At 41.4% G+C, this 12,368-nt stretch overlaps 1 protein-coding gene and 1 long non-coding RNA gene across 5 annotated transcripts in view; one reads left to right on the top strand and one right to left on the bottom strand.

The window, feature by feature from the left end:
- Positions 1–12,368, top strand: part of LOC309801597 — a 207,989-nt gene that overhangs the window by 108,942 nt on the left and 86,679 nt on the right. The window lies entirely within an intron of this gene.
- The window catches only part of NEK7 (NIMA related kinase 7), a 136,264-nt gene that overhangs the window by 120,214 nt on the left and 3,682 nt on the right, over positions 1–12,368 (bottom strand). The window contains exon 1 of one of the 4 annotated variants that reach the window (XM_082616593.1): positions 1,254–1,358. The exons of the other annotated variants lie outside the window; for them this stretch is intronic. The gene's annotated coding sequence lies outside the window, so the exon portion shown is untranslated. Of the gene's footprint in view, positions 1–1,253; positions 1,359–12,368 lie in introns of those variants that run through there. 4 annotated transcript variants of the gene reach the window in all.

Below are 12,368 nucleotides of genomic sequence, written 5' to 3'. Positions count from 1 at the left end.
TTCAAAGAAATTTGTCCAAAAAAGCTTTTGACACTTTCCATTTGTTTTGGTTAACTGTGGGCACAGGATGCTGTTACAAACACAATAAATGTCCCTCATCATTCTGCCACGTCATTCGGTTACCCACACAGCAACAACGGAAGCCTGGCAAAAGCACATGATCACTAGGCCAACCATTCAGCTGTAACACCAGAAAAAAAGCATGGTAGCCAAACTATAACCATCCACGGCAAAAGACTGACATACGTAAAGAGCTAAGATAAATAGCTTGGACCCATCTTCCAAACCTGATTATAAAAAGCATTCCTTGTACTAAATAATTCATAGTAGTGAATTCTATCATAACAAAGCTTATAAGACCCCATGGAATACAAGCCAGTACTTGGGAACACTTTAATGAGTATGAATTATGTATTGTAAGGTCATTTGTTTTAACAGCCTTTTGTCTGTAACAAGCACTCACTAACCGAAAAATCATCACAAAAAAATAAAAAACACTTATTTAAATACAGGAAAAATTTAATAGATTTTTTCTGAATTAACACAGATTTTATATTTTATCTTTGAAAAAAGCTTATAAACTGCTATTTCTTTATTTGTTTAACACATGTGCTCTACCACAGACACTGCTCTATATTCTGATTATTCCTGAACTTCCAAAACCCTCGTTTCCTTCCAGGCTAGTTTACAGTAAACTATGAAGTGGTTTTAAAAGATGTCCCATCACTTCCTTCCTTTGATGCTCCTAAACCCCAGGCAAGGAAAGGAGCCCTCCAGCCCAGTGGTAAAGGCAGGACTCCCACCCGGGTCTCCCCACGTCCCTGCCAGGGAACTTCTCCACTGACCCACACCCAGGGCCCCACGACATTCTCAGGACCTGAGTTAGTCGTAACAACAGAGTCTACCTAAGGGACAATTAGGTTAGTAGGACACAACCGGTGTCTAGCAAAACAAACTGAATGTGTTTCTCTACTCCTATGAAAACTCCTGCCCTGCCCCCTCCTGCCCACCCTCGCCCCTCAAAAACACAAAGAAGAAGAAGAATTAGGCCTCTTGGCTGCATGACCTCCTTTTTTACTGGGCACAGACTTCCAATGCAATGAAAATTAACAGGAAATTAAGAAAGAAGGGAGAAAAAGCAAGCAGGAAAAGCCACTGACTCATAGTCACACAAAACTGTCCTAGCTTTTAATAAAAAGATTTCTCAACAAACTTAAGTAAATCATGGCTCTACTTTATGTTTTAAAATTTACCTTCTGAGGAACTAAATTCAATCGCTGTTACATTCTTCTTCATACCACAGAACCGCACAAGTCTTTGGACGGATTCTGTGAAGTTGACCAACGCGGCTGCGGGGCTGACTTTCTCAGCAAACGCCGCCCAGTCATGTCACTGCTGCCTGCACCGCCGTGCAGTCCTCTCCTGCTCCTCTGAACACACACTACAAATCATGCCAAACTTCTACACTCACTAGAAACAAATGTACTTTCTCTGGCACACTCATCATGTGAAACTATGATTTTATGAAGGTACTATCCAAAGAACAAGGATGACTATTTTAAATTAATAGTGGGAATAATAAACACGGTATGCTGAGGAAGCTACCTAGGACTGTACGTGAGACTTTAAACATAAAGGACTCATGGAAAAAAACTGAAAATCTAATTAAGTGATTACAGATTTACACTCAAAATGGAATTATATAATTGACATCTACTTCAGTTTTGTTTTCAGAAAACTTCTGACTCTGCAGAAGTCCATTCCTCTGACTAAAGAACTGATAAAATCTTAGAAAAATGGCAAACAGTAAGAGGCTTTAAAAGCACAGATTTATTAAGGATGGAAACAACCTTATTTGGGTCTTCACGAGAAATACCTTACATGTCATACTTACAGCTAAAGTCAGGCAGCAACACAGAAGTTACCTTTTAATTTCTCCCAGGATTCACTGAGTATTTATTTACCTTTTAGTGAAACTGCCCTTTTACGTGAGGAAGGCTGGACAGGCCCTGACACACCTTCCCCAACATGCTCACCTGCTTCCACCTTCCACGCTGATGACCCCAGAGCTGCTCCCCAGCCGGACTGCTCTGTGGTGTTCAAGCCACATGCAACCACCAGCTACCTACTAGACAGGTCATGCGGGCCTCCCACAGGCATCCAAGGTCCACGTGAGTGAGGCACTCCCCACCCCCGCCCCACCAAGAAGCCATGTGTGCTCTTAACTTGGGTAGTTCTGACGAACGCACACTGAATGAGGTCGGAGGAAGCTGTTCTGTACTCTCGGCGTAAACAGCAGGGCTCCGGACTCTACACTGATCTGGTTCATACTTCTTCTCCTTTGCCCTTCAGCATTAGGCACTATGATAACTTTATCTAAAACGAAGGCAAAACGTGTATTTCCTTGTATCTTAAGAGTATTTCAACGTTCCCTTCCCAAGCCAACAGGAGGGACCTGCGCCCTCCTGAGAGTCACTGATTTGACGGTGCTCCGCATGGGAGGCCATCTTGGCGCTGCCGTGACAAGGGGAGACCAGCGGTAAGGGTATTTTGTACAGAGCTCTGAGAAGGCCTCCAAAACCATACGAGACAAGGTTCGTCCTCCTGACCCCCGTGATCAGACTCCTTCTGCTTATGAAGGGGGACAGAGGCAGTCACAACTGCATAAGAAGTAGAAAACGTAACCGAGAGATGAATAAACGCTTCCCGCTTAGTCAAAGACACCTAAACCCCTGCCTTCAATGAGGCAGCAAACACCAGGACACAAATAAAACATCCTGAGAATCTGCAACAAAGTGAAGTCTCTAATGTCGTTATTTCACCCCATTTCAATAAACAGCCACAGCTACTCAAAGGTGGGGGACGGGGGTAGGGAGAAAAACGTGCTGGAACCGGAGATAAAGGACAACATCACCTACCCAGACTCTCTGCCGTGACTGTGGCCCATCCCAGACGCCCGTCCGCTTGCTTTCTTATCTACTCCAAAACTCATTCAGCCACTTTTTGACCACAGCCAACGTGTCTACCAGTGGCTGGGAATACAAAAAGCACTGAGGCAATTCCAATCCATCAAGTTATTCGTAGGGGAGACAAAGAAACAGACTTTACAGTATCAGGAAACAAGTATTCCACCAGACGCCGTGGCAGGGACTGCCAGGACAAGAGCTGACGGGCAGGATGCCCAGGCAGCCAGGCCAGCCCTGCAGAGAAAACACCGAGGTGCGTCTGAAGGAACTGTGCGAGCTGGCCAGGCAGAGGACGGGGACGTCCCGACTGACGCAGGGAGAGCGGGGCCACCACAAGCAGGGCAGGAAGCCAGGAGCTAAGGACGCAGCAGAGCAAGCACCAACGCCCAAACCGCAGTTAGGAGACTAAGGGATTAGAAATTACTCAAGACAATAGTTGAAGGATTTTAAACAAGGGAAAAACCTACCTAGAAACAGGTAGAAGGTGTTGTGGGTGTTTCTTTAAAAAATGAATCAATAGGTAGACAAACAAATAAATTTAACTTAATCCTAAATTTTAAAAGGGGGGGGAAGTTAGAGGACGCTAAAGGGGGAGTCTATTTAAAAAAAAAAAAAGAAAGAAAGAAATAGCACCTCTTCTTGGTAATCTTACTTTTTCTTGGTAATTATAAAGTATAGTATAGGATCACTTAAGTCTGGATTTTCAAATATAAACTAAATTTCTTCATACATCTCATAAACCAAACTCAACTGAATACATTTTTTAACAAATATATCTGAGGTCCCCTTTATAATAACCTTGATTCTATTTTGATGCTAGTTTCTGACCTGCCATTAACTAAGAACCAAATAAAGAAGTATCAAAGCACTATAGCTTTTACCCCTATTAAAAACAAAACTTGAAACCATAAAGGTACAAGTAACTCTTTATAATCACATCACAGGAGAGGAAAGGGTCGATCTTCTGAGCACAGTGTTCAAGACCTTTGATAAGGTGGTACCCTCCCAGGTTAATTGCCTATGTGCCTCTTCTTGAGTTCATGAATATACAATGTATTTCTGGTCCATCTGGCTTGGCCTTTAAATGCTTTTTAAAATAACTGTTGACATTTTGATTGTTCTTTTAAACTTCTAGCAATTAAAAATATGAAAAGATACTAAATAAAACGTATCTGTTTTGAAGTGGAACAACTTTTTACTATGTCAGCCTTTGATGAACACAAATCAAATGATAATTTTCCATCAATTCAAATTAGTAATTATTCCTAAGAAGGGAATAACTTAGTTCAACATTTTCTCCATGAGGGGATTATTACAACATCATAATGGAATTCATTTGGCAAATATATACAGTAAGCACCTTCTATGGGCAGAGAGAGGTTCCTTCCCCTTTACAGAACAGCCAAACCACTTACCTTGAACTAGGAATGGGCTAGCCTCTAAGGAAGGGAAACATAAGGATACTCAGTGAACACCTTAGTAAGTCAGGTTCAAATCAATGTCATCTGACTCCTGGTCCTGTTTTAATGTATGTCCTAATTAGAGGAGCTCAGTTCTTACTTTGTTCCTTGTTGCCCAAGCCTCTAATTTATACCTAATCACCCAACTGGTCTCTGTCCTGACCCCACACCCCTCTCCATCCCCACCAACTTCATGTCTGGCATACTCCTGTTTTTTTCCCAGTCCTGGTTCCCATCTCACCCCACTCTGAGATCTTTCAAAAATTCAGAGTTCAGACACCAAGCCCAGGTGAGACCTTTACCCATTTCACAGAGTAAACCTCCCTCATACCACGCCCTGTGGGCCCCTGTGTCTGCCATTCACCCTATACTTCCCTGAAACCAATTGCTCAACTGTCCTGGACGTTCTCTCACTACTAGTATCTACCCAGACCTTCAGCCCCATACAGGCTCCGGGATGCAGTCATCTGCCATTCCCTGAATGGCCAGTTCTGACAAGAATGGTCCCAGGCCCTGCAGGAAACGCAAATATGTACAGGACATGATTCACACCTTCCAGAAGCATATATTCCAGGGAGGAAGCTAAGACAAGTACAACTACAGGGAGAGTCGATAAGCACTAAAGGCCTAAAGAAGCAGAAGGAAGATTTCTTTGTACTTTTTGTATAACATCTGAGCAGAGTCTTAAAGGATAAAGATGATTTTTAATCACTGAGATTGAACAGCTGAAGTATAAAAAAATGGAAATTAAAAGCAGCGAGAAAAGCATAAAGATAAAGCAGAGGCCAGAAAGGGTACAAAATTTATCAAAAAATGGTAAGTTGTCAGATGGGACCAATATCTGGGGGAGAATAAAGAAGTGAATCTGGAAAGACAGGTCAGGGTTGAGGCTGAAGACAGACGTCCCGATATAGAGCTGTTAAAAACGGGTGCAGCAGGAGTGATCATACTGATAATACTGCTCACGCCTGTCTCCCATCTTCTGCAATTAATCAAAACTGAGTTTTAAAAGCATAAAGATAGATCTTTGTTTAGATTATTTGTCTACTCACTGTGAGCAACTTACCAATACCCCCAAATTTCTTTCTTCAACCTGTGAATTGGTGGGACCCAGGAGGAAAGTGGGGAGAACAATAAAGGAATAAATGGGAGGAGGAGGATCATAAAGGGAAGAGACCCAGACTCATCCTTACGGCCGCTGCAGCTCTCCAGAGAGCAAATGGTCTGCCCCTCTGCTTGCAGGCAAGTACGCCTTCCAAGTTCAGAGAAAGCTGGCCTTGACTTGAAACTAAGTTTAACATCAAATGCTGTGCAGCCGACTGGATCATCTTTCCAACAGTCTCAAAATGCATATGCAAATACCCCACAAACTTCACAGTGAAGAAAAATGGATGTTCATTTGGGTCTTACTCTGGAAACACTGCCATTCAGAGGCTGACAATCCATCTCGTGAACAAAAAAGGGCTAGGAACTGTAGCGTGCCCTGCAGGGACCACACTCCGGGAGACAAGGTGCCCTGGCAACCTGAGCACATCCTTGCAGCCCAGGCTCCTTTTTATTAACTGAACCATTAATCACACTCCCCGTGATCTCTCTCCTAAGCCAGACACTCAACTCTTAAACTGAGTTCTGTGGATATTAATTTAACTCACCCTAAGACCCCGTGCTTGGCCTTTGAAAATATACAAAAATGAACCCGGACTCAATCCAGGACTTCGAAACCTTCTTTGTCAAGCTGTCTCTTCTTACATTATTTATGATCTACACATGTATATGTGTATAAATATATATTTCTTTAAGGTGGGTGTAGAAATGGTGATAAACAAAAAGGGCCTGAATTTATTGATACACTCCAAATTAATTAAAGAAAACGGTAAACAAAAAATCACTGATAGAAAGTAGTTTTAAAATGGCCACGTAGGCTTGCTTAAGTAAAGAACATAACTTACATGTTAAGGCCTGTATCTGGGACAAGGAGGGCAGCTAGAAAGGACTGGAGAACCAGCTCCTTGTTATCGATGGAAAAAGGAACAGGTTAGTCATCACGCTGTCATCACGCTGTTCCCAAACGCTTTCCAGCTCGGCCAGATAAGCAGGACAGCAGAGCCTGGCAAAGTCAAGCCGAGGAGCGAGAGAGGGAACTGCAGGTAGAGCTCGGGCTCGGGCCTTGGGGCCTGGAGGCAAAATCTCTGCTGCCAGGCTGAGGGCTTTGCCCTTAAGCAAAATGCAAACCATCTGGAGGTAAGGGAAGTGGTAAGCCTTCACACCCAGCTGAGAAAAATACCCTAAAAATGCCAAAGCTGGTGAGAACAGCACACAGCATAAGCAGTACACTCAGGAGGCACCGTCTGCTTGGGACAGAGCTAAAATGAACACTTCGATGCACTATTTTCTTCCACTAGTTTGAAGGGGAGTTTTCTCTTCTATTATTACTCAATTCTTATTTACAGTTATATGTATTTATCTAATTTATTTTCATTGATTTATAACACTGATCTCAGTAACACCTGGCCACCGGTTGAGCCGAGACATTGGCTACATATGCTAGAAGGGTCTGATGACTAAGTGTGAACTACTCCAAGGGGCCACACACCCTCAGCCAGAAATGATGGTAGCAGTAGGGGCGGGCTTCCATCATAAATAAGTTTTTAAATGAAAAAATCTTTTTTAAAAAGGCCATGTGGCATTTCTTACTGTTGCCTGAGGAACACCTCCATTAAAAGCACTTGCACTGCATCAGAGACCAGTAGCTTTCCAATCTGTGTATAGCAACCACCTGGGGTACTCGCTTTTAAACGCCAGTGCTTGTACTTATCAAATCAGTGTCTCTGACACAGGCATTCTGAGGACCATAGTTTGAGAAACACAGTAATAGGACAAATGCTTTGAAAATACAGCCTACCACGGGGATGGCAAGAAAGTCACCATGTATTCTTGAACAGCTACACAAGTTTTCTAAAAATTATTTTCAATGCACAAATAGATATAACTATTTCAAGGAATCATAAGACAAATCCTTTAGGACTGATTTGATTAATCTCTAATAACTGCTTTGTAAGATAGGATTTTCCCTGAAACAGGGAACACATATAATAAACAAATGAGAACCAACTTAAGAGAGAGGCATGGCTACAGAGAAAAAGGAAACAGCCCATCATGATCTCTGAATCCGGCAAAAGAAGAAATTAAAGGGAGACACTGGTCAGTGGGGTTGCCAAACATTTCAGTCATACATACTGTGCCAGAAGCAACAAAGACACGTAAGTTATTGTCAATACAGCAAAATGACAAACAACAATGAAGCCTGCCCTCATGAATCAAGGTATCTAATATAATGAAATGTGTATTTATGAAATACTTTATGACCAAACAACCCTGTGATCACCCAGGAGCTTTCTGGCCTTTACTATCTATCTACCACCTCTAACTAAGGACTGCTTCCTAGAACTGGCCTCCATAACGGGAATTTCTTCTCCTTTGATCCTATTTCATAGTAGGGATATAGCAACATACCCTAACGTTCCTCGTTCTAGAGGCAACAGAAATACTTCCCCACTACACAGCTGGGCGCTCGAATATTTGCTGACTTGAATCAAGGCCCTGATATGGGCAATCAGAGGTGCAATGTCACTCTATCCTCAAGTCTTTTTTGAGCACGTACTGTGAATGCAACAAGACTGTTAATTCAAGCAAGTGAAAACAAAACACCATGCCTACTACCAAGAGCATGACAAAGGTAACACACAAGGCAATATGGACGATTAAGGAATCTAGTGGAATGTGGATTAGCATATTCACATCCTTGAGTTTCAGTTTATTCTCACATTAAATGAAAAGGCCAGTTTAGACAATTTATAAGTTTCCTTCCAGTTCTGAAAGTATTTGATTTAGTGAATTACGGACTTAAGGTCTCCTAAGGGAAACTAAAAAATAATGGTGAATGGAAAATTTGATTTTGGAACAGCTGTTCTATGGTAGTATAAAATACAAACTGCAGATGACATATGTACAGGATAACCTGGGTACCTTTATCTCTCAGGTACAATCTCTGTACAACCTTAAAATATTCTGTTCAGAACAGCAAGACCAGAAATCTAAAAATCTTTTGTGTGGTGCGGAATCTCGGGGGGTGGGGAAGTACAGATTTTGTTTGTTAAATTTTAAGTGTAAGTGAATAGAAGTAAAGATGAGGTCATCAGGTGACCCTAATCCAGTAAGACTGGTGTGCTTTTAAGAAGAGGAGGAGACACATGAAGAAGGCCACATGACACAGGCAGAGACTGGAGTGGCGCATCTATCAGCCAAGGAGTGTCCAGGACGGCCGCCAACACAGAGGCTGAGAGAAGGGCATGGGGCATGTTCTCCCAGGAGCCTGCACGGAGAGCACAGCCCTGTCGGCAATTTGATTTCTGACTTCTGACCTTCAGAACTGTGAGCGTAAACATCTGTTGTTTTAAGCCACCCAGTTTGTGGTAATTTGTTGGGGCAGCCCTGGGAAACTAATACAGGCGGTGTTAAGTACCGAACCCAGAGCATCCATCACCTGGACCATAGCAGTCAAGGGCCCCCAGAATAGCAGCGCCATTGTGAGCAGTGGCTGTGTAGTCCCGGGCTGGTGGCTTTCTGATCACGAAAGAGGCAGCAACTCCCTTAGTGGCCCAGTATTGGGAAACTTTGCTAGAAGCTCAGACTCCCTCCCAGCCACCAAATACTATTAAACATGGTGTAATAAATTCCTTCCTACTTAAAAGAGAGAGGGAGAGAACGATGAGAATGATTAGAAGAGCAGTGGGAGAAGCGCCTAATAAAATACAACTCTTCATCAACAGCTGATACTTTGAACACTCTAGGTCACAAAATGACAAAGTGAAGTTGAAAACAATATACTGTTCAACAATCAAAATATTTATCAAATGTAGAAACTTCATTTAAACTTTATTTTAGGTGTATATTAAAAATGTTTAAAAAAATGCCATTTTTCACTGAATACCTCACCTGCTACTATGCTATTCTAAATGTGTCTAAATACCAAAGACTGTTAAAACACACACACACACACACACAAAAGAAGTGAATTTGTAGGTTACCATAAAAAATTGAGAATAAACATCAATTCATTCCTATAAAATCAATCCATCAATAAACATTCTTCTTGTATAATGTCTTTCAATTTACCTGTACTTGTTAAATAACAAACCATGCTTAGAAGTAAACTATTTGAAATAAGGACAAGCTACTTGCCTGAAATAAATTACCTATTGTCCAGTTCTGGGTATCTTTATGACAGTATGCAAACATATCCCATTATTTTACTATAGGGTTCAACAGATATAAAAGGCAATGGAAGACTGGCAACTCCTTACATTTTAGAGGTATAACAACTTTTCATAAACGTGTCTAACTGTTCCATTTTTCCAATCATAATATATAGAGGATATGTGGCTTTGCTGTAGTTACAACCACAAAAAAATTACAGTAATTTGCCAGTTAAATATGAGAATATGAGAAAAATATCTTAACAATAAAAAAAACAGAACTGGAAGCACACTAGAAAGAATATTTTAATTTTTTCCATTTTTGAATCAGTATTTAAGTATCTTTCTGCAACTCTCATTTTTTTTGCTGTCCAAAATATAACCCCCAAGACTCTTGTGGCTTTTTCTACCTGAGGAACTAAGGATTACTGCCCTCTCCCCGCAAAGTTTAGTAAAAACATTAACTTGTGCTGGGAACAATTAAATTATAAATATGGAAATCACAGGGCAAAAGGGAAGAATCATTAAGGCACAGAAAGTAGAAATGGCAGCAGAGCTGGGAAGGAGCCTCTTCAGATAAAGCTGGGCAGCAGGGCCTGCCATCAGAAGAAACTGAGAAGACGTGTGTTTCCCACCACAAAACGTCCTAAGAATAGAGAAAGAGGTGAAATGAAACTAACACTCACTGAGCCTAGTACCCTACTTCTACAAAGATGCTGTCATTTACTCCTCAAAGCAATGTGACCTGAGCTGAGAAAACTACGGTGTGAACAAAGCAAGTAACTCAAGCAAGGTCAGAGAGTAGGAGAGAAGCCTGGGCCTTAGTCTTTTTCACATCATGGTAAACACAGAAAATGATATTTGTGCAGCAAGGTCACACAAAGAGAAGAGGCTGGCAGCAGCTGCTGGCAACTAGCCCGGAAGCTCTGAAGCCTCAGGCCCCGCCCCGAGGGGTCAATATTTCAGCCCACCCAGAACCCACTCCTGGCTAGGACTGGGAAATCCTACTGTGTAAGCTCAAAACTGTTGCCTTTTCCACTCCATTCAACCGCTTCTCAGCAGCTGCAACCAGGTCAGCCACAGCTAACTCTACTGAAAGCAAAGAGTCAGGTACCCGGCAAGTACCCCCAGGCCACAAACGCCTGTGACTATAGGCTCTCCTTACAAATGCAGGCCCTTTTTAGAATTTTTTTTTTTTACTGGAAAAAAAGTCTTTTATAAAAGACTTAGTCAATAAATAAATAAAAAGCTTAATAAAATGATTAAATTAGAATGCCAAAAAAAAAAAAGGCTTAGTTCAATTTTTCTAACAAGAAAAAAAAATCTGTGCACCCTGTTGCTCATGCCAGAAATTCTCTCTAACAGCGGCAAAAGCAGTCACTCCAGTCGACTTAGAACGAAAACTACTAGTTAAAGAAACACAGCAAAGCACATTCCTTCTAGGGCTATCAGTCAATCAAGCAAAGAAAAATGTCTGACATCAGAGTCCATCTTGGCTTAGCAACAAGAAGGAAGCCGGAGAGAGAGCAAATCCATTCAACATCACAGGATGGGTGTGGGATCCCCCCGAGGCAAAGAATGACAGAAATCCCTGAACAGGTGAATAAATCTGAAAGAGGCTGATATATTTATGAGGCCTCTGAGATTAAACACAAAATTTGGCAATGAATAACTGGGCGTTATTCTGAGAGGACTGGGGAAGATCAAGAGATTGTCACAAGGGATCAAAGGACCAGAAAAGGCGAACACAGTGTCGTGGAAAATCCCTGTCAGCCCAAACATCCATCCTAGAATCAGGTTTAGACCTTTGGTATTACCTTCTAGGGCAGGACTGGGCCTCCAGCCTGACAGTATAAACAAAGTTTTACTGGAACACAGACACACCCACCTGTTCAGGTATGTCCACGGCTACAGTGGCAGTAGCTGTCGGAGAGACCATATGGCTCACAAGGCCAGAAATATTTACTCTCTCATCCTTGAGAGACAAAGTCTGTGAACCCCTGTTCTCTAAAAAAGCAACCTGGTATGAAAAAACTGCCTTTAACGACTTACACTGATTATCAATAGAAGACCAATGGCAAGATTTACAGAAAGGTCTATTTCCGTTAAGTAACAGAAAACATATAAATTTCTATAATTTGATAGACCAATTAAATAACTTCCATTCAGTTACACACTACTCCGATTAACACTTTGGATAGCTATTAGCAAATAGCTCATTGTATCGGCCCGTTATATACATAGTATGACAGCTGTTACTTTAACAAAGGTTAAAAAAAAGAAGTTATCCTGCTCAAAAAAGTTAAGGAATGCTTCAAGACCATCTATCTGTCCTTCTCATTCCCACTGCTCACTAAAAACCATGAAATATATTCTCTACGTGTTTTCCTTATTCTGTAAAGATATATAATACACAGGGATAATCAAACTATTAATCACCAAAAGAGGAATCAGCAGTTTAGAGGTTTTATAACTCTAAGAATGAATGGTTCTACATTAGTTCTATGTACAAGTTCAAAATGTGTCAACTGCCGTTATATCCTGCAAATAAATATATTTGATTACAATTATATAAATTCCCTATAAAATTGAAGGGAGGAAGAAATGAGACATTCAAAGTATGAAGAAATGCTTCTTAAAACATCTTGTTATACATTTATAGAAATGCTGATAAAATAATTGCTGGT

This window comes from Mesoplodon mirus, assembly GCF_964341445.2.
Source record: "Mesoplodon mirus genome assembly, chromosome: 3".
NCBI lineage: Eukaryota > Metazoa > Chordata > Mammalia > Artiodactyla > Ziphiidae > Mesoplodon > Mesoplodon mirus.
This window is presented reverse-complemented; position numbering and strand designations above follow the sequence as displayed.